Genomic DNA, 27,932 nt, shown 5'->3' with positions numbered 1-27,932 from the left:
CGAATGACCTGCCGCTTTTTGCAAGAAAACAGCACCATTAGGAACAGGATGTTGTTCTAGGCTGGGTTGCAGTCTATCGCCTATGGGGGCCCCTAGGGGTAAATAGGTCTGATTCTGTACGCCATTCGAGGAGAGATTGCAAACCGGGACATCTGAGGAATTAGGTAGCACCCTCATAACGAGTTCACTAGAACTTTGTAAAGTTACAGAAGGGTGGTTCATAAGCCTTTCCAACTTCGCTAGTCTATCCTCTATTTTGATGAGGGTGGATTTTAAGGGACTCACAACCACTGTGAGGATTTCCTCCAATTTCTGCCAAAACTCTCTGGAGTGTGGAATTGTAGGGCAGGAGGAAGCCACCTCTGTGGGAGATATTGACTCAGAGGTCGACACATGCAGCCCAGTATTCGCCACAGATTCCGAAATTGTGGCTTGTTTGCTATTTTGCCTAGTAATATTCATGCGCTTTCCTTTCTTCCTTAGGGGTTTTGGCCGAATTGGTTGGCTATATTTTGCTTTTTGGGCCCTGGTAAAAAGTCGTGTTGGTGGGGTACTGGCGAATCTGTTAAAAATGGCTCCGATGAAGGGGATATCATAGAAGAACGACCAACCGGTGAGTTAACTTCTTTAGCAAGCAATGGAGGATGTAAACCAGCTGCCATGGGCTCTAAGGATAACCTTTGTTCTGTTATCCCTATTTTGTGCTTTAATGCTGACTCAGCCCGTGACAAAAAAGCATCTACGGTACCCACCACCCCCTTCCCTGTGAGGGACTTTCTCTTGGCCATAGTGGAGAAATCCTTAGATGTAAATAGAACAAAAAAAGGATATATAAAGCCGAGACTGCTATGACCAACAGGTTATAAGTCCCCGTTCACACAGCGTGGTAGACACGACAAATTATAATGCTTCACAAAGTCTCACCCGCTAGGTGCATTTGGCAGTATAGGTCAGTCAGTATATGTCATTCGAGTGGCCCAGCCCGTCCTCTTGCGGCCCCTGATGGGCACAGCCTGACAGAGAGGCCACGCTTTATGTGCGATGTCCACACCTCCACCTGACCCGCTGCAGCTGTAGGCAGAGGGTTGCACCCTGGGCGTAGTAGTGCCCTCCCAAGGTGACGCCAGCAAACTCTGGAGGTAGGTGTAGATTAACCCTGGGACCTCGACCCACCAGGAAAAAGCTCAGCCGAAATACAGGACAAGCAGCATCCACAGGCAAAGGCAACAGGATCGATGTGACTGGAGTCAGAAGGTGGCTTTTGATAGTGATGGTACTTCGGAGGCCAAAGTGAGCTAAGCTGGGGGAGCAGAGTACTAGGGGGGCCACTTCACCTTGCTTACACTCAGTGATAACAAGAGGCAACAAGAACAGCGGTAGGAGGCTGGCGGCGCTGGATTGCAGGTAGGCGCATTTTAGTGCGATGGTGGGTCCGCGGCTGCACGGTCAGCAATCCTCCGTAGGGCTGTGCTGTGAGCAGGCACTGTAAGGAGAAAATCAGCGGGGCGACTAACAAGGACCGGTGCCACACATGTTTGGATTTCGGTGGCAGTGGCTTTCGGGAACACTTCGGGAGCACTTTTCGACACCCTCATGTTCCTGCTCCTGCTCCTACTGCTCCTACTGCTGCTATGGTCGGAACAAAGACACGGTCAATTGTATTATTCCCACTCCATGAAGTTCAACCGTAGGGAAAGTGTTGGATTGCGGAGGGGTAAAATTTACTATTCCCACACCAGTCTATAAAATTCTAGGGAAAGTATTGGATTGGGGAGGAGTACAATTTAATATTCCCACTACAGTCAGTGAAACAGCAGGGAAAGCATTGGATTGCAGAGGGGTAATATTTACTATTCCCAGTGCAACCACCATACCCCTACAAAACCTACAACCCGCACCTAAAACTTAACATTTAAAAGAATGTATAACACAATTCGCATGCTTAATGATCAATTAATTAACATTAATTTATAACTATATATTCATTAAAATGAATTTACTTCCCATCCTACACCCCTACAAAACCCACAACCCACACCTGAAACCTAACTTTACGAGAACATTTATTGCACAATTAACATAAATATTTATGAATTAAGTAATTATTATTCCCTAAAAATGATTTATTAATTAATTACAATTAATTTAATTCCCACCCTGTACTCCTATAAAGCCCCCAACCCGCTACAGTACTAACCAACACAAAACACAGCTAAAAATGTAATAACTATATCAAAAAAGAATTAAGAATACAAAACATTTATTACATATACGTTTAAAAAATTAAGCTAAAATACGAAACAATAATTAAAAAATGATAGTGTAAGCAACTATATATTTGTAAACGCAATTTTTGATGTCAATATTTTCAAAATCCACATTACTTATCTTAAAATCGATATTCTTGTCTACGATATTCTTGCAGACGATAATTCTACACCACGATATTTTAGACACAATATTTTGGTATGATGATATTTTGTCTTCGATACTTTGACGGAATGATGGAAATTAATAAAGTGATATAAAGTTGTATATATAAAGTCCCATATGTACATGTATGGAAAAATAGTCAGAGCCTTATTATGAGTTTGGCGGTCTCGGAGCTGGACCGCCATGCTGACGCTCTGGTTTGTGACTGGCAAAGCCATTAAAGACCCCCTCCCACAGTGCGACTTATTTTTACTCTGGCGGGCAGTTCTTTGGAGATCCCACTGCGTACCTTAGGAAAAGGCACTGCAATGGGATCATCAAAGGCAGTTCCTGCAGGAACTGCGGGTGCACGCACACACGGGGGCTCAACATGTGCCTCCCAGCAGATGTAACAGGGTGCACCACCATGAACAGTGTGGCGGCAAAGAAACTCCTAATATACTTGGCAGTGGAGCAATGGCACCACCAGTATATTTGGGGCCTCAGACCGTATTGCCACCGCCAGGGATCGTGGATCCCTGGTGGCAGCAGAAGTCCTGTGGAGGTCCAACCGCTACAGTCCTAATGCAACGGGTGGGCCACCATACTCATAGTAAGGGCCTCCGAAACTCAGATTTTCAACTGCTACTATATATAAAGTTAATTTAGTGTGTATACATATTAGTTATTTTTTTGGGGGTGGGGAATGTTATGCCTTTGGTATATTTATAATTGTTCCTTTTTATGTTATATTTTCCCCAATATTTCAATAGTGTAGCACTTACAGATACAGATATGATCATATTTACACATTGTGATAGATAAAATTAAACACATTGTGATAAATTAAAATAAATAATACATACATATTCTAACCATAAGTAATCTATACATTTGTTAAGCAGAGCTAAAAGAATATCAATATATTTTTAAGCTATAATTGATATATATATTTAGAAATGCACACATCTAAGTAGATACATATAATCAAATTATACATACACATGTATATGCTGTACATTTGTGTTTTGAGTATGGTGGTCATGTAGGAAAGAGCCAACTCTTGATGAGTCTTCTAAAGATAAAATATTTATCCATGGATCTGATGTTTGAGAGATCTGAATCCATAATGTGACTGCTTGAACAGAGAAAGATGTACCACCCATGGCGTTTTTCTAGTATGCTGGTGTTCCAAGGCAAGGTGGCAATCTGAAGCGGTGGTTCCTTTGCTGTATGTAATGTTTATTCCTGATGTAAAATGATCCTGTTCCATGTATTGCTTCGTGGGTAATACAGCAGCTTGAAGGTGAATTTTCTGGCAAACAGAAATCACTGTAGTGCCCTTAAGGCAGGGGAGATGTGGGCAAATGGCTTTACATGTAGGCGTATTCTGGCCGCAGAATTCAGAATTTGCTGTAGTCTTTTAAATAGATGATCCGTGGCAAAGGCCATTTGTGTAATCAAGTTTAGACAGTACAAGAGAGATAGCAGCTAGTGTATTTTGTGGAAATTCTAGGTCTTGCAGAGTTTTCATAGTATTGAAGGTTGACATTGCAAACCTATCCACTTGGGCATTAATAGATTGGAGTTCATGGAAATTCCAGGGTTTCTTACTTCCTTGGACACATTTGGAGGTGGTCCCAGAATGTCAGGCCAGGCAAAGAGTGGGTCATAGTATTTCCAATCGCAACATGTGAGTATTTCAGTTTTTGACACATTCAATTTGTGATGGCTCCATGGCATCCACTGATAAAAGGTTCTGAGGTGACTGAAGATTTTTGAGTTTTCAGTATCTTTGGGGCTTTCCAGCTAAAGAGGTATTTGTGTATCATCTGAGTAATTATATAATGTGAGCTGAAATTTGTTGATCATTGCTGGTAATGTTTATGTAATTTTTGAATGGCACGTGTGAGATGAGAGAGCTTTGAGGGACCCCTGCTTTTGTGAAGTACTGTTTTGGATGAAAAGGGGGGAGTAAGGATAACATTTGTTCTGTTTAAGGAAGGACATGATGCAGTCAAGAGCAGTGCCCACCATGCTGGCTTCGTAGAGTCTTTGGATTAGACTCATGGGTACTCACAAACAGTTTGGTCTGTGATGTGACCTAGGGCCACATTAATGCCTGCAGGGTGGTGGCAGGGGGGTGTGGGTGAAATGTAAGCAAAACCAAAAAAACCTAGGATTAATTCCACCTTCCCCACTTAACCAATTGACGATTGAGAACGGCGCACCAGTTCAATAGAAAGTCATGCAAGCAGAACCCACCAGCAAAATCAATCACTGGGCATGCGAGCCGCGGGAGTCCATCCACGAGGATGACAAAACCAATCAGACTAGTTGCACATCACACGTGTTAGACCGGGTATCATTGGTGTGGGTCTCCCTTCCATTTTTTCTGTTGCCTCATGTGCTTTTGCTCATGTTAGATGCTTTAGGCACTGTGCCACTGCTGTCCAGTGCCACAGTGCGAGTGTTCCCTACTGTAAATTGATGTTTTGATTAGTGGTTCCATGATTGGATGTTTGGTTTACTTGTCAGACCCTAGTACAGGGCACTGAGTGTGCCCAGGGCGTGTAAATCCAAATGCTGCAGGTGGGCTTGCAGCACTGGTTGTGCTACCCACAGAAGCGGTCTTGTAAAACGTGTCCACGGTCTGCCATTGCAGAGCCTGCATGCCGTCTGGTACTGTCATGCTGACTGGGCAAGTGCACCCAGTTGCCAGTCCCTAAACCTTCCCTTTCCTTCATATCAGTCACCCCTATGGTAGGCCCAAATGCAGGGTGCATTGTAAGTATAAGGTAGGACAAGCCCTGATGTGTGTTGCATGTCCTAATAGTGAATTACAGCCATTTTCGTTTTTCACTATTGTAAGGCTACCTGTTCTCCATAGGCCAGAATGGGCTGTTAGAATTGTTACACTTTATAATCCTAACAGGCTCAGAGAACATGGTAGAAATTCGAGATTAGTATGCCTGGACTCAGAATAATAAAATACATCTTTTAGTGAAGTTTATTTTAATATTCTGTGTTTGCAAATTCCACTTTTAGAAAGTAGGTATTTGCATGCCTAACCATTTGAGCCTGCCTCTGCGAGGTTGTGTATTCCTTCATCTGGTTTCTCTGAGTGACAGGGCTGGGGGATTCCAAGAGACAGGCTGGGGCAGCCCGGTGGTGAATAGGGAGATCTGCATCTAGATGGGAGGAGTTGCACCTGGGACCTGAATAGGGCTGGGCCTTCCCTCTACAATGCCGGCTCCACCCTCTGTGGTGCGACTGATGTCTCTGCCCTGCACACTGAAAGAAGAGAAGGAAGACTGTCAACAAAGTGCTCCAGGACTGTACTTGCCTTCCACAATGCTGGCTCCACCTCCTGTGGGGCGTTTGATGTGCCTGCCCTGCGCTGTGTAAGGAAAGGAGAAGTCTAGTAAACAGAGTGCTTCAGAACTGGCTCGAACTGGGCACAGGCCCCTCTCCCCTCAGAGAACAAAGGATTTTGGGGTATAAATATTGGGACCCTGATCCCAAGAAGTTAGATCACTTCTGGACTTACAAGACGAGACCTCTGCTGAGGAGAAGGAACCTGAAGAAACTGAGGAGAGACTATTCCCAAGCTGAAGTGCTGCTTGGGGGATTGGCCGGCAGTGGTTGCCTGACTGCCAAAGGGAGGAGAAAGAACTTTGTGGACTTTTCTTTCAACTTGTGCAAAGATCTCCAAGGGCTTGGAAGAGAGCTTGCCCCTGACCGATGTCCCAGGACCATTGAACTTCACCAGCCTTTGTGAATTGCTCCTGGAAACAAGTGGCTACAGAGGCAGGGAGCGGTGACCAACTCTCGCGACCGGCCCGGTGTCCTGTAGGCACCGCATCAAGCAACGTCCGCCTCGAACAACACAAGCTCTGCACTCACCGACTCCGTCCTGATGCCATCACCGAGCCGTAGCCTGCACCACGACTGGTAGATATCGCGACGTGCAACGCCTCACTACACCGAATCGAACTGGTCTGACCGACGCGGTCACTGCTGCTGACTTCGAGTCCTGTGACCGCTCCGGAGTTACGCACCACCTTGTATGATTCGCGACGCACCACCTGGCTCACACTGCTGTCCGGACTGATCGACGCCAGCTCCTGAACTCCGGCTCGTTCGCCCCACCGCAAGCTGCAAGCACCGCATCGAAGCACCGTTTCGCCCTGCAACGCAAGCCTTGGATCCACCAACTCTTTCAACAGGCCGCTGCCTGCACCAGATCGAGGGAAAACGCATCCTGCAACGCTTCTTTTCTGTACCGCGACGATCACCTGAACCGGCTCGCACGTCCGTGCCTGCCGCCCCAAGTAAAAGGTACTGTGACTGAGTCTGTCGACATTTGAGTGGGCCCGTACCGACACGATCCGCTGGATTTGCTAGACTCTGTTTTTTTCAACAACGCTGTAGCTCATCCAGGCTACCGACTCGCACAGAACCTTGATTTAAGCCTTTTTAACAAGAACTCTTGAAAGCTAATAGTACTGTGGATTCTTTTTGTCGTTTATTTGTCTTGTGGTAACTCTATATAAAATATACTTATTTTTTATATAAAACCTTTTGTGGTGTCCATATGTAGTGTTGTCACTGGGTTACTGTATGTGGTCACAAATGCTTAACTTACATCACCTCTGAAATAAGTCTTGACTGCTCGCGCTACGCTGCCTATTGGGTGAGCAGGGGTTATTTTAGGAGTACCCCTGTAGGCTCCCATGATTCTGGGCTCATAGATCGTCCCCTGCCAGCAGCTCCAGTCCTTTTGTAGTTCTACCAAGCTCTGTCTCAGTTCACGTCCCATGCTCCCACATCTTAACTCTGGTGGAGCAGAGTTTACCACCCACCCCTAATTCTATCCCCTTCCCGGACAGAATCTGTTTGAAAGTCGGAAATTATGGAGTTGTCTTCAATGAGTTGTGACATCTGGGTGAATGCTGCTCTTTCTATCAGTTTGCCCAGGAAAGGTCCATGTATAATCGTTCTAAGTTGTTTAGGTCATGTGGATCCAGGTTTGTTTCTTTAATAGCATATTTTCTTTATACCGATCAAAAACATTAATTCAGAATGAATCAGTATCAAGCAAGGCACTTCTATTCTTAGATCTCCTCATGTATACCATGTTTGGTGTTGATCCGATAATGTTTTAGCAACATTTGCACAGCTACAATGCAACCATGTTTGGTGTGCAACATCTTCAGGCAGTCTTTTTTTTAGCAGCATTTGAATTTTAACAGTATTTAGACCCATACCAACGATGTTAAAAACAAAACTTCATGTTCAACCATGCAATTTGATATGAATAGGACACTTTACCCTGCATACTTTTACTCTGCGTGGCATTACCCGCATTTTTTTCCAATGCGGGGCTTTACAAGGCAATCCATTACAATGCACCCCCTATTACAACGCAATTTACTATTCTTCACCGGGTGTTACTTTGGGGAATGTGTTGTAATATTTTGCGGCTTAAAGCCATGCTTTGTAAAATATTGGGGGGTGTAAAAACTGCAGGATAATGGCATGCAGAGTAACGCATGCGAGGTAAAGGATGTTTCCCATTTGACATCAGCTCAAAAATTGGACTTTACGAATGCATGACACGCAAACTGTGGCCACTTGACAGCTATGAAGAAGAAATTGTTGATAACCGAATGGTAAATGGAAACCAAGAACTAAGAAAGTTAAACATGAATGTTGATTCTAAAGTGGGATCATAACCGAGAATGTGTGCAATAACTGGGTACAGATATCCTTGAGGAAACCCCATTAGTACTTTCAAAACCATTATCCATTTATCTTTGCAAAGATCCATAAACATTGTTTTACGTTTTTGTTCTGTCCCCTCTTCTTCATCAATTAGACCATCATTAAGAGCTGCCCAATTAAATGTGGTATGCACTGTAGCTGCTGTTTCTGTCTGGATACCCTCCCAGATGAGTTGTGCGCTTCATAAATACATATAACAATAGCGCAAATGTGAGTTTTGTGATAAATATCGAGATGTCAAACCTGCCAATATATTATTTGCTGTTCAGATAAGGTCATACTTTTACAAAATCATCATCTTTTCTTCTGATTAGCTTTCCAGGTCTTGTTGGATCCAATTAATGTGCAAATACATTTAGCATTATTGACCCAAATTAAATTAAATGAAAGAACCTTATAAATCAAATGACGGAACCTTATAAATCGCCCGCGCTAAGAATTTCGTAGCGCGAGCTGCATCGCAGTTTGCGATGCAGGGTGCGCTACGAAATTTGTTTTGTTCATTACATTGTTTACTTACCTCCAATTATCCATATTCCGGTTTTTAGCACCCCCAACCCTGCCCCTCCCCCGCCCTGCCTTTCTGCCCCACCGCAACTCCCTCCACGAGCCGTGGCTGACTCCTAGTAAACCGGATTCAGTGCTATGCTCATCTGTGAATCCAGCCTGGGAAGGGTGGAGGGAATTCTGCGCTACTACAAATAAAGTGAGCTGGGTGTTTGCATGCTTCGCCAGTATTTTGGGGTGAATGGGCATCAGAGAGATGGGCCTAACCTTGGAACAGATGGATGGGTCCAAGTGTTTTTCTTTAATTCCATTTGGAATATTTACCACATCAACTTAATTACTGAGTCTATAATCAAAAAATATTCATGGGAGGGGTCAGATTGGTTATACACCCAATAACAATCCTTGTGATTATATAAAGATGCTAATGGTGATTGCCAGCTGGTTTCTATAGGCTTTCAATTATTAAATGTGTATATTGCTTTTCATGATTCATTAACAGTAATCTATGAAACAAGTGGGGAAACGGTCATTACATTAAATGGTTTGTATTCCGATGAACTGCATTAGTGACTAACTACTAATCTATTTCTAAAGGTATTTTGAAGTACATAAAGTAGCACTCTTGTAGTCACCATTAATATTCATTTAAACTTAGTACAAATAAAAAAGACTATCAGCCTGATTCATCAAGGGGCCGTTTTGCGAGCCCCTAATAGCGAATCATAGCGATTCGCTATTGAGGACTCGCAAAACGGTATTCATGTAGGAATTGCTAAATAAATAGCGATTCCTACATGTTCTCTATTTGCGAGTAGCAATTTGCTACTCGCAAAAAAAGGAATACCTCCCCATTCATTCCTATAGGCCAAAAGGCCCATAGGAATGAATGGGGAGTATCCCTTATTTGCGAGTAGCAATTTGCTACTCGCAAATCAGATAGCGATTTTAAGGGTGCCAGGGCTGTCCAAAGGACACCCTGTAGCACCCCTAAAATGCACATTTGAACAGGTGTCCAAAGGACATGTGTGTGTGTAACATGCAAAAGAAAAAAATGCACTAAAGTGCTTTTTACACTATTTACGCAATTTACCACCAAGTCAGACCTGGTGGTAAATTGAGACCAAATATTGCGATTTCGCTATTTCTATTTGGTTGATGAATTGCATTTAAGGAATCTCTATTAGAGATTCCTCAAATCCAATTCCTCGCAAATATGCGATTTCGGTAATAGAGATTTTTGCATTTGGGATGATGAATCCCAAATGCAAAAATCGCACTCGCAAAGGGCCAGATTCTCAGAATCTGGCCCTTTGCGAGCGCAAATCAGCTTGATGAATCAGGCTGTTTGTCCTCGTTGGATTTTTACCAGTAGAAAGTTCGACTTTTTGGACCGATTCACAAATGCAAGTAAGAGTTTGTAAAGTGGAAAGTGCTCTGATGCAACCAATTTGGCGATATGCTTTATAACACTTGTTACATAAATAAATACATAACTAAAGAATCTACCTACCAGATTAGAATGATGCAAACTGCTTCTACAACTAAGATGTGATACAAAATCGCTAACATCTGTTAGATGTTTCAATGTAAAGAATACCATACAAATTTAGTATACACAACATAACATTTCCTTCAGGAAAGACCACCCCTCCAGATATTGATTGGGTGGAAACAAATTGCATTTACATAATCTTGGTTCATTTCTTGGGAATGTTATCCCATACATATCTCAGCTTATGGAACAAATATAGAATAATAGAAAATTAATCTCTTTCTAGTAACAAATCGCTCCTGACACAGAGGACACTATGACCCACATATCAGTATTCAGGAAAACCCCTCAAGGGCAACATTTTCTCTCTAAGCATTTTATACAGAAAGCAAATAAGTGGCAGCTGATCCTCTCCAATGTATGTTTTTTCAGGCATAAACGTGTTTTTTTATAATGAATAGAAAAAACACTTGTCTCCTTCTTTTCCACTACAGTTTGGTAAAACAAAATAATCCAGTGTGACAAGTTTATTTTGGGAATGAAATAGTTCCTGAGTATATAAGGTTGAGGTTGAGAATGGGAAACGCCAATGATAATGCACATGTATATTACCGCTTCAAAATCTTCAAAAATTGGCTTTACAATTTCAGCAGCAATGTTAGTGTGAGCCAAGTGCAGCAATATGTCAAGCAATTTAATGTTCAGCTCCAAAAAGAGTAAATAGGAAAGATTGTGATGCTACTACAGCAGCATGTGGGGAAATCTGGGTTTTCTACATGGTCACCCCCGATTATTCCACCTTTATCAGCACATTATGTTATCTGGTATTAGGACTGTGTGCCTCGTGATACTGTTATTCAGTACTAGTGTCTTTATGCTCTTGCTCTCAAACGCTGTTGGTAAATTTGATTTCACCCGATTGGTCTATTTAACTTTCTTGTAAGGTCTTAGATAATGGCACAGAAAATGCATTGAAGTTAAACATCATATGTGAATAGCAGTGTGACTTTACACCACCCACATATATAATAGAAATATATGGCTTTCAAGAGTACAGCTGTGCCCTGGCTGGACTGCAGCTTCCGGGCACTGCAGTGGAAAGTGTCATTGCTTTATAAGAAAACCTACTTTTATATATTATTAAGTCACCTCTAAAGTGACTCTTGTAAGCCTACAATGCAGAGTGTCTATTATATAAAAACAAAGAGGTGCCCTTGCAGTCACTAATAGCCTAAAAGCTTTTTTCACTATAAGGTTCATTCGACAAGCCTGGACGTGAATAAAACATTGTACATCTTTGCTTGGGAACAAACTATAGAAGTCATTTATGGTTATTTTCATCTTAGTTTAATAAAAACGTATTTAATGGGGAAATCACATTTTTTATGATATCAGTGGAAAAGTATGTTTATGGAAAGGTTCTTTGGGCTGCCTGAGAAAGAACTAGCCTAAAATCACATGTATCACACCGCCAGAGGCCAAGACACATTGTTGGCTGGAGTTGATGAATTTCAAAGGACAATAACTCCTGAAGGGAGACGTATTGTCAGCAATTGTCAACTTTGCAGAATTAGCCATCTCTGAGAGGTACAGGACAGCTAGTAGATCAAAGGACTCCCTTAACATTTCTTTTCTTGACATGCTGACCCCAAGTGGGCCTGACATTATCTGCTCCTACTTATTCCAAGAGGCCTTGTAGTCTCTTTAGTTTCAACCCCAGCAGGAAAGAGAAACCAAATCTGATCATGACAGAAGGAGGGAAAGCTAAGGGCTGCCTGGAACTCCTCTAGGTTGAAAAATTGACAAATGTGGTACTCTTGGAAATGTTTACACTAAAGCAAAAAAGAAGTGTTATTAAAGGAGGTGGGAATATGGTGAGAAAGTAGACCGAAGTGGGTGGGGAAAATTCTCCAATCAGTAACTAGTGCACAGGATAAGTCTGGCATCTCGCCAATATCTCCTCATAATGTTCCTGGCCCTGAGAAAAATGCACATTAAGTAGATTGCCCTTCTTGAAGTTAGGAGACTTCTGACACCTGCTGGAAGAAGATAATTCAAGAAGTTCTGGCCCTTACTGCCATCGAAAGGCTGGAACTGTTGTCCCAAGGGCAAGAAACTGGCCTCCTGTTTACCTGTTCTAGGGACACAAATGAATGACTTTTGACTGTCTGGAGAGAAACCTAGTGCATAGATGCCTAACTTGAGGACCTAGAGGCTGCAGCTCGAACCAGAAAAGATCTTTATAGCAGGTGGAGAAAAGTGGGACTTAGGGCCCGATTTAATTCTTGGCACTAATCATACTCCATCGCAATGGCGACAGAGTATCTTTACCATCATGAATGTAGTCTGACTGCCAAATTTAGATGAGGATGGACCTTTGGTTTAATCACGGAGGAGTCTCCACTTTATCTTCACCAGGAGTAAACCCCTTTGATGGCCCTGTGGCTAAGGACCATCGGAAGCAGACCTGTAATTCTTACAACCGATTGGATGGGTAGAATTAGAGGTGAGTCACCACCAGGAAAATCCTTACAGTAGAGGAAGTGAAAACTGCTAACTGCTCCTCTAACCATGGGAATCCTCTGTATTTTCTTTTGAGTTTTCAGAAAGTAAAACCTGCTTCTGTCTTTTCTTTTTGAAAATATATAAGAAAACAGTTTGATGCTTAGCGCCATCATGTTAACAGAGCAGTGCACCAAACTTCACAAAGCACTGACAAAAACTGTTGTGACGGCGGTTCCTGCTAATGCTTTAAGAAATTACTGCTTGCTTGGCGGTCATTTCTTAATGTGGCAGGCAACACCTCTATCATGGTTATGGAGTAATTTACTCCTTCTCTGTGATGGAGAGTCGTGCAATGCGTCAATATCAAAATTAAGCTGTTAGTAATTTTTCCATCTCTGGAGGACCTAAACAAAGTGGTGGTGGGGAGGCTTGCTCAGTGAGGTTTAACCGAAGGCAGGTAAGAAAGCACTGACTCTACAGTAGGGAACTTTTTACTACCAAGCAAAAGAGTTTAGCAGAACCTCTTGGGGAAGGTGTGAGCCTTGTGGAACCAAGCATAGCATTACCCAACAGCAGGAGTTTGATAACTGAAAATGTTACGAAGGGCCAGTTTTAAAGTTTGGCGAAGAGAGTGCAGTACGTCAGTCTGGCGGAGGACATTACATCCACAACCCTGATGAACTACTGTCTGACACATGTAGAGATTACTGCTGGCCCAGTGGTAATCTCTGTACCTTGATAGGAACCACCATCAAGGTGGTTTCTGTCAAGTTAGGAAAAACTTTGTGGACAGTCACTAATGGTTTTGAGTGACATTCACCAAACGTTAGCCAAGTGTTTGTTTATCGAAAACAAACTCCCAAAGTTGGAGGTCATTATTGAGAAATAAATAACTAATGACCCCAGATTTCAGAGAGTTGTTTCCTGGGTTTAGGGGGGATGTCATTATTTTATTCTTATCCTCACTATGTACCCCAAATAGGGCAGTGCTGTAATGCCCTTCCTCAAGTGGTCCCTACTCTGTTGCACCTTTAAAGGAAGCATTACGTCAACAGAGCCACAAGGAGCCCTACCAGTAGAAAGCTCATGGTTTACCTGACTCTAAATGAAGCAGGCGGCCGGGAGTTTGCCTGACAGGTTACTTCATCACGTTTATGCTACCTGTCCATCAATCTCTAAATCTTTCCCTAAATTGAATGATAAAACTTTGAATCCGAATGCGGTGGCAAATACACTCCAGTAATGAAGGAATCTCAGGCTATAAAAAATACAGCTTTGACCCCATTAGAACTGTAGGCGCTAAAACCAACCACTTCAGCAGGAGCTCGGTGATGATGTATGTAACTTTAAGGAACCCTGAAAGGATCCTGCCATGCTCATGGATTTTGGCATCCATTTCTGAGACTAAGTAGCTGCTTTAGAGTTAGGGAGGTATGGCACTTTGTTGCAAATGCGCCGCAAAGACAACACAAACCTTTAGTAAATCTGCAAGCCCTTCGTAAATCAGCACTTTAGACTTGTCCTCACAAAGAGGATAAATGCGATCTTTATTTGTTAATTCAGTCAAAAAGAGATGGGAGGGAAAAAAGGGTAAGGGACCTGATTATGACTTTGGCAGTGCGGTAGCAGGGTGGGCCGTCACCGCCCAGCACCGCAAAACTCGACCTCCGGCCACCCGCCAGACTATGAGTTTCCTTGTTGTCTGGCGGACCGTCCTTTGGCGTTCCCATGGCAATTGGAATGCCAAAGCAAGTTAAGTCCAAGCCAGCACAAACTGGTTGTACAAGCCGACAGGGGGGCACGCTATGTGCCCCCCTGCATGCATTCTCATGGCCTGAGGCACCAGGGGGCCCCTTAATTTTCTCACCACCAGCAGTTTCATGGCATGAACACTGCCACGAGACCGCTGGCAGTGAGGAAACGCATAATATGCTTGGTGGTGCTGTAGCAGCCATGCCAAACACTTTGCAGCCTCACACCGCTGCACTACCACCAGGGATTCCAGATCCCTGGTGGTTGCAGCGGTGACATGGACGTCTGATCGCTGTAGTTGTAATACAGCAGTTGGACCATTGTTGCAGCTGTCCCAGCCGTTTCCCCAACTACACCATGGGTAGGGCGGTCCAATGGCCCGATGAACCCGTAATCAGGTGCAGGAACTGCACTTGAAACCACTGGAAATTAAACAGTTGATACATTTGTTTGTCTAAATGAAGTTTCTGTATGGATTTGATATTCAGATTGCTTGCCCACTTGAATGTGGGGAAACATGACACAAATTAAACAGACCTTTGGGTGTGAACGGAAGTAAGAAGGAAATAATACCCTTGCTATGCCAAACAAAATCCTGCATGCAACTTAGGACTCCCTTTCATTATTCACGTTGTTGTAAATGGTTACAATCCTTGTTTATGCGAAATGCCTACGTATGGTAAAGCAAGGGGACGTTAGCTCATATATAAGTAGTTCTACACTGTGAATGAGTGATGTGATAAAAAACAAACTTGTTTAACAAGCCACTTTGAAATATATTTTGATGGATACCTATTAAATATATGAATTACTCATAATTAAAGGGTCCTTTTATAATATCTAAAGAAAAGAGTATGGTATGAACACAAATTTTAATGATGTTACACTAGCAATTTTACTCATTTATTTTCACCTTTTGAACGATTCAAACTATGGTGGGTAACTATTATAAATGACTATGGGGAATGTCATTCTCGTTCACTTTTCAAACAATATTGGGCTATTTTCATATTCCTAAAATAAAACACAAAATACAAATTCAAGACACCTTTCTCTGTGTTTTATGCCACAACTGCAACAATTCCAAGAATATGCTGAAACTACAGCAAAGACCATATGTTTTCGAGGTGATAAGCTTTCAATTTGCTAAGAGACATCTGAAATAGAGCATACAAAGATGAATTTTCCCCAGAGACCTTGGACTTCTTTAACACATTTTCCGCATTTTTATGCCATAATTCGTACAATGTGTTTTTCCTCTTGTTCATGAATTTGTCAGCATGATCCAAACGTTTGGAGAACTGATGTGACATAGTAATCAAACCACATTCCCGGTAGTTCCCCTTCAAAAGAATATAATTTGAAATTTTTACATACATTAAGAATCAAAACACCACATTTATTTATGTATTCATTTATTTAAGTATTTATATGTTTTATTCAATCAAATTTGAATATGAATAACACCTAGCTATGATTTGTTGTGAGAAAGGATTTATTTAATCAATGAATTAATGAATTTAATTAATCAGGGTCTTTAAGGCTCTCTCCGGTAAAAGGGTCCGTTGGCTTCTCTGTGATGAGAGACTCTCCATACTCCCAGACTTTTCCATATGTAAGATTTCAGATCTCACAGGCTATCTCAGCTGATAGAATGCCAGATCTCTCCGACCCTATTGTGACAGGCTGTCTCGAGCGCTCTCGGTGTAGGGTCTCAAGCTCTCCCTGCTGGTAGGGTCTCAGGCACGCTTTGGTGTCAGGGTCTTTAAAACACTGTACTGTGCCAGGGTTTCTAACTCTCTATTTAGTGTTTGAAACTCTTAAGCCCTCTCGAGTGTACATTTTAGGTCTCTTATGCTTTTTGTCTATGGTTCTTTCTGGTAACAGGTCTCAGGTTCTCTCTGGTGTGAAGGACTCTCATGCTCCCTCTGGTGGAAGTCACGCTCTTACTGGTACACGGGTCTGTCCAGCTCACACTGGCTATATAGTCTGTGACAGGTGGCAGAGTCACATAGGCTTTCATGGCTGTTACTCTTAAGCACTCTCGGTCTCTAATAGGCTGCCTCTAGTAACAAGCTCTATCTCACTCTCTTGTTTACAGGCCCTGCCAAGCTCCCTCTAGTGCCTGGCTCTGAGAGGCCATATATGATGATAGGATCTATCTGGATATCTCTGCTAACAGCCCCACTGACCTTTTCTCTGTCAAAATAGGGTATGTCTGAAGTATGAATTTTAGGTCAAGACCCGGAGGCCAATATTATGCAATAATACTTTATTTCGGCCACACATAACGGCTCCCTTCAAGAACATCGAACACAGAAAAAACAATCCAAAGCTAATAAAAGCAACCATCTTCCTACTGTTATTACTGCTGCTCACACAGATTGTCATCAAGATAACGTGTGACAGCTTGGGCTGACTGTTAATAATACTTTTAGTAAGTTCTATGTGGGTTAAATTATTTTGATTTTATGAGATGTGGGGCCACATGTATCAACTTCATATATGGATGAGTTGCACACCTTGTGCTCAACCAATATTCCTCGTATCTTACACGTCCGAATCCATCTTCTGCGTGCTTTAACACTGGTGGTGTGCCTAGCCCAAACGTACGTGTAAGCTAAACATCATTAACATGGGGCTATCTTTTAACCCCAAAACCAGTGGCACAGCCAATGTTGCATTTGCAAATATTCTCATTTCTTCAACGTATATACTTCTTTCAATTCCATGTTTCCTCTTCTTTTTTCATTTTCGCTATAAACCTTTCAAATCCCCATGCAAGGAAATGCAATTTTCTGAGTTTCCCATGTTTCAGTGGGTCATCCGAACCTCTTCTCCAAAAAACACGTACAAAGGCGAAATTCATCAAAAGCAGTTTATTAACACCCAATGCATTTCGAGCCTCTGGGGGCCCTTCGTCAGGGGTAACTGAAAATAACAATAAAACGTACATTATAAAACCTCCAATATATGTACAATTAATCTCATGAAACTGTGCTTATGCACTAAATGTAACATCTTATGCCCTCTGTAATGTTCTAAACTAGTTGATTGTTTTCATTAATCAGTATTACTTCACTATTCCTATTAGTTCGTTACTCCCACTCACTAAGTCAATGACTCCCCTCCACTAACCCCATCACCGAAATCAACCCCCATCTCTATTCCCCATACTTCCATTTTAATGGTGCAAGACCCTTCCAGTGAACGCTTCACTCGTCTCCTCCTCCTGCTTCCCCTTGCTTAACAACCCTCGTTCATATCTACTTTCTACCCCGCTATCTGCCTTTTTACTTGTACCTGTCAGTTAACACACTTCGTAAAGATATCTTACACCTCCGCCCTGACCGTGCTCTCTCAATCGCCACTCTCGTGTTACAAACAGTCTGTCCTATTTGCTTCTCGTATACCTGCTATTGAGTGTTCATCCTCCTCACTTGCTGCAATAAAAGGATTTAACTTTGCTTTACCCGCCTCCTAACATTTAAATTTGATCATCCTCCCCTCCCCCTTCTACCACGTGACATTTTACACCCAAACCAATAGTCATCGTCAACACCCGCCTAAAGCACTCCAACTCCCATAATACATTCAAACTCCGTGCTCAAAACATAACCCTATTAAGCAATTGAATATACAAATCCATGTATTGCTCCGTTTAACTTTTGTTACAAATCCGTACCACTACCGCTTGTAAATATAAACAATTAAAATCGATTGTGCAATGTCCAAAATTTTCAGTATTGATCTGACTTCCAGAAACTAATAATCAGCATGCTTGATGAATTATGTTGTTCCGCCCTGCATGGGACAAACGATAAAGTTTTTTCAATGTTCTTATTTTTATATCTTTGTTTTATAATGGGTGCTAACCCGTTAGGGCAAAAACCGTCGACAACTTCATATATGTTTGCAAATGGGCCGACTCTCAGAATGGTCCCATTTGCGAATTGGAAAAAGCCTTTTGGGATGTATCATACAAAAAGGCCATCACAAAATAGAGAATTGCTAAATTTGCGATTCTCTATTTTGTGAATGCAATTAAGGAATTGCAAATTGCGATTCCTTAAAAGCAATTCTGGAAGCACCAGAAATGTGCTATTTGGCATTAAGGAATTGCAAATTACCACCAACTTCAAGTTGGTGGTAATTTGCGATTTTCTTTAAAAAAAAGCACATTTTTGATTTTTTTAAAGTGCCATATGTTGCGCATACATGCCCTTAGGCATGTATGTGCGCAAAATGTGCACATATGCATATTTCAGAGGTGCAACAGGGTGTCCTTTTGGCACCCTTGCAACCATGAAATTGCATTCTCAATTTGTGATTCTCTAATTGGTAATCGCAAATTGAGAATGTCTTCCGATCATTCCCATGGACCTCCCAGCCCATAGGAATGAATGGGAAGGTATTCCTTAATAGTGAATCTCAATTTGCGATTCGCAATTAAGGAATATGTAGGATTTGCAACATTTGTAGCGAATCCTAGATACATTGCATTTTGCGATTCTCTAGTTGCGATTTGTAAAAATCGGAATTTGAGAATCACAAAACTCTTTTTTTGATACATATGGCCCTATATTTCGACTCATTTTCATAGTGAATCTCTTGCTATGTCTTTTGAGCGGGATGTTCTCCAGTGTGCATCGCATTATGGCTTTCCATTGGAGGCACACTTAAATATTTGAGTCCTTAGTAACAGTGTACACAATCTGTTTTCCCTTCCACGGTTATCAGAGGAAGGTTTGATCTCACGGAGGGATGCCGTAGGAGAGCAGCCATAGTTTGGAAGTGAGGCACAGCTTTCCAGTACAGTGTTGCATGGGAGAGTGTCATCACACTAGCTCTCTGAGCATGAGCATTGTTTCGGGAGCCCTTTTGAAGATGCTTGACGTATACCAGTACCCATTTTGCCGGGAAGGGGAGAAATACGTTTGGTTTTATGGTTAAGGTATTTTGACATTTTGGGATGAAACACACACTTCAGGAGTTCTGTTAGAACGCAATCTTGTGGTGAGGTGTTTGTTGATCTTGAGGTACGGAGGTTTTTGCATCAGCAGATCTGGATGTTTAAATTAAATAAAGCATTGGATAGAATTTCATTAGAAATGTTAAATAAAATGGAAAGGAAATTCGAGTCGATTGTATTGAATAGAGAAATTCATCAGGAAGAGGAACATGTTTGGTCTACAAATAAAGTGAGAAATAAAACAAAGTCAGGGGTTAAAGTTATCAGTAAAGGAAGAGCATTGAACATAGTTCACATCAGGCAAAAAGAAGGAACTCTGCATGGGCAGAATAGAATTTCTTCACAAGGGATGGGATAAATAAAGGCCAAGAGAGCGATGCACTTGATAAGGAAAAAGTACGCAAGCATAAGAGCTGTTTGTGATGAGTCATCAAGTAGTGCTGAGATAGAGATTAGTTGTTCCTCAGATTTTGATTCAGATGATCAAGAGCACACTCTGCAGAGGAAAATTGTTAACGGATTAAAATATATTGAAATAGTTCAAGAAGCATTATCGGATCCTTTGGGTTATTGTATATTTGATCCTTTACTTTTCCTCTTTAGGCAGAATGGGCCCCTTCTAAATATGTGAGCATTGGTTTAGGAAGGAAATGTCTACGGATGTTAAAGAAAGTTTGTGATCAGAGTGTCTAAGACCAGCTTTGCTAGATGCAAAGATTTTGACTTTCATAGGCAAAGGGGGACAAGAGCAACGTAAGGGTTTAGATAGAGGTCTCTGTACTTGTCAGGACAGGCTTTTGAAAGTAATTGGCCCTTTAATAAAGATGTTTGATATGGCAGAAGAAGCCTATGTTTTGCATAAGATGACTGATGTAGAAGAGTTGCATCAGTGGATGCAACATGCTGTTTGGTTATTGTGGAATGCTAAAACAGCATTGTCTATTGAGTGTTGCAAGAGTATTTTTCTACGAATTGACCTGAAGCTGGTGGATCTATATACTAAGGAAAAGGGACCAGCAGCCAAGTTTTTGTTAATTGGTGATGCATTTATAAAGGACTTATCTAAATTTGTGAGAGCATTTTGTTCCTAATAAATATCACAAAGAGATATTAAAATGGACTTCAATGATTATGCTTTTGAAAAGGCCGGGAGAACCAAATGTGAATTTTCCAGATGAGGACAAGGCATCATGAGAAACTCTTTTTCCTGTCGATATAGGCCCCATCAAGGACGGCATCCTTACCAAAGTGAAAGTTTTTTTTCACAAAGACAATGAGCTCTTTGTAGAGGTACTCTTCAGGAAAGGCATAACTGAAGTTCCTCAAGTAAATTTAGGGCTTTTTGCTTTCCCCTTAAAATTGTCTGGCAGACTTGCTCAATTTTATAGGAGCTGGGTTCACATAAGAAAAGATTCTTGGGTCCTGGAAACAGTGCAACAGTTTCAAATGGAGTTTGTGGAGAAACAGATTCAAGGTCAGTTACCAAGAAAGTTGCGTTTAAACAAAGAAGAGGAGAAGTTGGTGGATCTAGAAGTTCAGGATTTGATAGCAAAGAAATATATAACTCAGGAAGAAGAGAAATCAAAGGGCATAATATTAGCCCCCATGTCTTTAATAAATCTAGATGTTCTGCTCACTAGGCTGTGGACAATCTGCATGTTCCCAACCAAGCTGGAGTTTTGCAGTTGAGACATGTAGGTATTTGTAGTAGGGCACATATGCACTTTGGTGGGGATATCTTAGAAAGTAAACAGTGGGTGATTTTTTGTCTTGCAGCATGATGTTTTGTTCTGGTCTGTAACATGTCTACAGGTTACAAGATACTATGAGAAAAAAACATTTACTACCCGTATGGTCATTCCTACTTTAACTTTGCTACACTGGCTGAGCATCAAATAATGGACTGCCTTCAAAAAGCCGGGTCTGGTTCACACATAATTGCATGGCACAACCAGGACCACATACCAAATCTCAGCTTCCCTAAGTAGTCTCACTTTGCTCCTGTCTAAGCTGAAACAGTGTTTGGGAAACATCTGCGCTTTCAATATCTTCTGATAATCTAATCAAGTTCATGTTTGCCACAAACCCAACATGATATCCTATTAAAAGAACCTGAAGACTTTCCTCTTGCTCCAAGTCCTTATTTTCCGAATGACAGTATTACTAAAGCCATTTAGCTTACTTGCCTCTCCAATTCCCATGACACCTCTAGTCCTCTGCAGCATACTTGTTCCCATGTAGGCTCTTCATCACCTGAGTGCACTCTAAAAATTTTGAATAAATAATTCAATACCACTGCTGAAAGTGAGGAGGCTGTGGCAGACAGCATCTTTGAATCACAGCCTTGCTTTGAATTGCAGGTCCTTCATTTTAAGGACAGGGATGTGATCGAAGTTGTTATGTCCCAGAGCTAATAATTAGGAGATATGGATTCTATCCCTTCTTTACTACTTGAACAAAACAGTGTGATCAAAGGCAAAGTTGTTGTCTTGTGCTTCAAAGTTAGGGGTTAGAAATAACAAATATGATCAAATTAGTTATTTTCACCCTTGACAAAAGATTCTGTCAGTTGTCAGTGACAAATTGCCCCATGTCAGGACACAGTACGCAGCTCAACCACTGTCCACTTTCTTTCTCTTTCCATTCTATAACCTTTAGGAGTGTATTTGTACCTGGGAGAAACCAAACCTACAAATGCCAGAATACGAATATCAAATCAAGTCTGGATGGACTTGTGCCTTCTACTGAACAACATTCGGAGGACGGAGTGACTTTATCAGCTTTGAGCTTAAGTACATTTTCCTGGGATGTTTACTCTAGCATGAAAAGTATTTTTTGCAATTAAACCCCATTCAATATGTCTTACTAGTAAGACAGCAGCAGTCAAGTACTAAAGATGATTTGGAAGCTCATCCTGCAACAGGGGCGTAACACAAGCCCCTGCAGCCCCCGCGGTGCGGGGGGGCCCTCACCCTCCAGGGGGCCCCGTCAGCACCGCACTTCTGCTGGGGAGCTCTAGATTGAGTCCGGAGGGGGCCCCTTCACTTACCCTGCAGGGGGGCTCCCTCAAGGTTCCTTATGCCACTGTCCTGCAGCCGAACCCTGTCTTGCCTAATGGTGTCTTTTTTGTGGTCGCTTAGCTGGTTAAAAGATCTGCAATTCACATATAATTCCTTCATCTATATCACTTTCTATTGATGCCTTTACCAAGGTAGTTAACAGTAATTTCCGAGCTGGCCTCCCAATTATATCTGCTGCTATTGTATCCTCTTTCTCCTCCTGTGTCTCTTCTGTTAACAGGAAGTTGGACAATTTTAGGATGGTCATCTTAGCTTGGCTTTACATCCATCTATCAATATGGGGTGAAGGAGAGGTATTCATCACTTCTGCAATCACCCTCCATGTGAAGAGTACCTCAACTGCCTCCAGTGTTACTGCACATGTCATGACAATCAGCAACTGCTTCTAGGTGGGCCTGTAGGCATTGTACATGATGGTTGCTAGTGATGGATGTTGATAGATACCGATGCTCACTGGTTGGTATGTGGATTCAAAGGTAAAGAGGCTAAGCATTGTCATTCAAGATTACAGATGTTCCATGATGGATTGCTGTGGGTGATCCAAAATGTGAACTGCACACTCCATAAAGTATTCCCTGTCGAAGGGTGACCCATTGTTCCACTGTAAGTGTTGTATCCTGTGCAGTTTCAACATATGAATCACTCTTTCAGAAAACAATGGCAAATGATCTAAAGCCGCTCTTTTAGTGCATTATATTATTATTATTCAAGTAATTCTAGAATAATCAATACAAAAATATCTAATCAACAACTAAAAGGTGCATCCGACCTTTTAAGTGTAATAAACTGCTTTGGAGGTTCTGTGTGCCTAGTGGTGAGGCCATTTGTGGTTGATTCCGTGAGTATGAGGAAGCCAGTATCTGGCTATGTATATAAATTAAATTATCATCCTGGCTACTAGAAGCCAAGAAGAGTGATATTACTTACTTGGTACACCATGCTATTAAGCCTAATCACAAGTCAACAGTCCTGTTAGATATCCAACGTGCCTATGATGCTTCTGATAAAGTGGAACTTATTTCTAAACAATTTAATGCATACAAGCAGGCCACATTCTATTGACATTTCAGAATGTACACTTGTAAAATTCCAACTTGTTCTCTTTACAGAAAACTCAGCGATGATAGTAGGATGATCTCAGCACCTGCAGAGCATTACGTGAATTAATTTCACCTCACCTTTTTCTGGTTCCGAGTTGCAATATCTGAAAAACAAAGGACTAACACACAGAAGTAACTGGTTAGATGAAATATATTTATGTTCTTCAGGTGTATAAAACGTGTGCTCGGCTCTATGCTGTACCAGAAAAGCCCATGTGCTCAGCTCTGTGCTGTACCAGAAAAGGCCATCACGATATTGCCCTTGGACCATTGTGGAAGCTGTTTTCTATAAATAGGCTACATTTACTATTCGCACCCAAAGCTGGCTACATTGACGAAAGGGTTGGACTCTAAAGGGGTAATATTTACTATTCCCACTCCAACGTTATCTACACTGGGGAAAGTGTTAGATTTTAAAGGGGTCAGATTTGCTATTCTTATTACAACCTTAGCTACATTGAGTACATTGTTGGACTCTAAAGATAGGGCACTTAACAATAAATACAATTGTTTAAAAACATTTCAAGTAAACACATAATATTATTTATCAAATTACTAAAATATAGAACCAATTTAAACAATAAACATTTACACATTACATTACAGTAGCAAATAAGTAAAATAAATTGTGAAGACAACTCCCACACAAATAACCAATCGAATAATTTTTTTCCCAAAAAAACAAAAATATTTCAAAAGATGAACTAAAAAATAAAATAAATTTAGAAAAATAAACAAATAAGTATAAACAATAACAAAATATAGTAATTAAATAATTAACTAATCTAATTATTTAATAACATTAACAGCCAATACATTAAAGCAAATTAACACATTAGTTAAGTAATTAATTGACATACTAAAATCATTAACAAGTCATATATACTAAAACAATATAAAATGTAAAAACAACTTCACACCCTACTTCCTTTTGGGCCGAATAACCCACCAACAAAATACCATATTAATAATAAAATATCAAATAACATCAATACAATAATGCGTTATTAAAACATATACTTAACAATTCAAGTATTTTTTAAATATGAATAAAAATACAACAAAAACAAACATATATAATTAAAAATACTTCCGCTCTGCTCCCGGCAAACCCAACAACCCACCAACATAAATTCATAATAAAAATCCATATAATCTAAAACTATTAACATAAATAACACAAATAAATTATACAATAAAGAAAAAGGTAAAACAAAAACATACAAGAAACACATATTTTCTGTATTCTGACATTAAAGTAATCAATAATATTTACTACATCAATGTGCTCTACTACATTAGAAAAAACAACATTCTTATGACTGATAAAGTTGAACGATATTCTTGACATCACATTAATTTTTCCTCCATAGGATAGACCAACAATATTGTTGAGTTGATATTAAGGTTGAATTTTCCCAGGTGGCTCTGCCTGTGTAAATTACATCTTGTAGAGGCTTCCGCGCTGCTGTGAAACAGGCTGCTGCCCCAGGTGATGCTCCTATCCCACCTGAAGAGAGGGATAGAGCTAGGACCCAGAGGTGAGATTGAGGGTGTCTCTAGTGGTCAATTGCTATGTGGCTAGCTCTCATTGGTTGCTGTTGAGACTTTCTGCTGACATTGTAGGAAATCACAATGGAGAAAAATGAACACAAGAAAGCAAATCTCTCTTTTACCTGTGAACAAACTCTGAAATGTCAAACAGGATTTAAGAATAACGAGATGCACATGTAGAGGAACAAGATTTGCACATGAAGATAGACATTGACAACATGTATGGTCAATTTGAAGGAGAGAATTTCAAACAAGTGTATTGTATAGATATGAGTAGGGGGTTAGTTTAGACATGGGCACCACTACTGGTCGGAAAAGCCCATCAGAGCAGATAACGTTTTAGAAGTGATCCAGCAGAAAAAAAAAAAATTTGAGACACAATATTTAAAAATAACACACATACCAGGCTTGTTGGAGCCTTCTATTACAGGCAGAATGAAAACATATGTGGAGAAACTGATCACTGATATTTTGAATATGTTTAATCTGTCTTCTCTGTTTAATTTGGAGTGAACGCACTCCTCTTATGCCCCTGGAATAGTCTCCGGGACCCCCCCCCCAAGATAGATTACTGCTCTTATCTTGAATTATAGAGACCAGGATCAATAAATATGAAAGTATATCTAAGAAACTCTTTTCAAACTTTACAATCAGTGTCCAGGAGGCTGGAGGGCCCTTCACAATGATACTGGAGGTTTTCTGCATGGTAAGCTATCCGTGGTTTGGCTGAGTAGTACACACTCCTATGGCACTCATTTAGAGTGGTTATTTTTTTATTACATTTTTGCACGGTGGTGTAATTTCACTGAAAGCTGGGGCACACAGTGTGGGGGGTTTGTATTTGGGAGAGCAGAAACATGAATTCCATACAATGGGGGAAAAGCATGATGGTCTTTGGATACGATGGATGTGTGAGTTGTATGCATCAATACTGAACATGACTGAGGTGCATCTATTAGTGTTTGAAATATACAAGCCTCATTCATATGTTCTCATAAAATATTACGGGACTCAAGTAAAGAAGGCCAGCAGAGTACTGGTGTACCTGACTTGAAAGAAGATAGATTTAGCTTTCTTATAAGAGACCCAACTGACTTCATGAATGGAGGGTGAGTTCACTAGAGATTGTGGGTAGCACTGTTATTTTTCATCAGGCAATACATAAAAGGAAGGGAATTTGATTAGGCAAGGTGTACAGTTTTAACACATTTTCACAAACTTTGATACCAATGGTGGATATTACAGTTACAAAATACTGAGAGACAACCATATAACTTCACTGAACTGATATGGCCCAATTGTCGACTGCTTAGCCCTTTATAATGACATTGTAGGTTCTTGTGGGAGAATGGACCCCCTTTTTTTATTATGGAGTCAAGAGTCTGAAGTTATTCTTAATTTTATTCCTAATGTTACTGCGGATAGATTCACAATTAGTAATAGACTGCTCTCAGCCGATGTGCAAACTCCAGAGCATTATGGGCCAAAATATACATACTTTCCATTATCCATGATGCAGAATCTCGGATTGCCTACCAGCTTTTGTCACAAGATGTGTGCACCTGAGTTTCTGAAGCGGAGCAAGAGCCCTCACACACCCCAATGCTTCATCATAGGGTACCTTCTCGTCGGGCCAGTGCTGCAACGCATTTTGAGCTGCCGCAGTGAAGTGTGAGGTGCTATGTGAAGGTGTAGTGAGTGAGTAGGATGGTGGGTTAAAATAACTTGAGGTGCTAATAAGGCAAACATTTCATGTATGGAACCCTTGATTATACTAAAGCAAATGTAGGCCAGAGTGGATATAATGGCCCACATTGGCCCTAAATACAAGTGTTGGTCAACATGTTTCTTGCTAAAAATGTAACAAAGGATCAAGGCAATTCATCCGGACCATGAAAAGTGAAAAACAAAACTACTTATAGGGAGAACGGTCAGAAATAAATGTGTTACCTAAAGACGTACCAGTCCCAGTGCATTAGAGTATGTAGTATACCTTGGTGTAATCAATAGGTAAACCCACTGCTAATAATGCTGGGCTAAGGCTCCATGATCAATGGTGAAGTCGTACTATGAGAGCGTGGTGCCACGGTTGAAGATCGCTGCGGAAAGCGTGCGACCTACCCCTAGCTCGGCTACTGCTCGTCTGCTAACATTTGTCCTTCCAAACTGGATGATAAGTAACAACACTGGAAATTCCAGTTAAGTGCACTGTTGTACACCAGCTTTAGGAAGGAAGTGAGATATGCTATTGAATATATTACTCTTAATACGGGATCCATATCAAACCTTTGCATTATGCAGGCCGTGTTCAAGGTCTTAATTCTGGGTGTTGTATTTTAAAGCGAGTGAAGGTGTTTAGTCAAACCAAAATTTTTTGGTTAATTAACACCCTAATAATGTTACGTATAACATTTACAAATTGTTAATATATTGAATTACATACATAGTGAGTATCATACCACTGTTCGCAGACACTTGCCAGCAGCCTTACCTGCCGTGAGGGGAACGGCCAGCAACCACTCCGTTTCGCCGTGAGGGAAACGGCTTCAGCGGGACTAGCGGGACCAGACCGCACTACATCCCCCAGCAGCCCCGGCACACCGGCACTCCCGTGACGCTCCTGCTGCGCCCGTAGGCGCTATAACAGTGCAGAGCGCCGAGCGGGGAGTGGGACACTTGCCAGCAGCCTTACCTGCCATGAGGGGAACGGCCAGCAACCACTCCATTTCGCCGTGAGGGGAACGGCTTCAGCGGGACTAGCGGGACCA

The 27,932-nt window shown here is 41.3% G+C and overlaps 1 protein-coding gene across 1 annotated transcript in view; it reads right to left on the bottom strand.

The window, feature by feature from the left end:
- Positions 1–27,932, bottom strand: part of SYNPR (synaptoporin) — a 734,696-nt gene that overhangs the window by 579,464 nt on the left and 127,300 nt on the right. The window lies entirely within an intron of this gene.

The sequence above is a fragment of the Lissotriton helveticus genome, chromosome 9, assembly GCF_964261635.1.
Source record: "Lissotriton helveticus chromosome 9, aLisHel1.1, whole genome shotgun sequence".
Taxonomy (NCBI): domain Eukaryota; kingdom Metazoa; phylum Chordata; class Amphibia; order Caudata; family Salamandridae; genus Lissotriton; species Lissotriton helveticus.
Note: the sequence above shows the minus strand (reverse complement) of the source record. Positions and strands in the feature narration are given on the sequence as shown.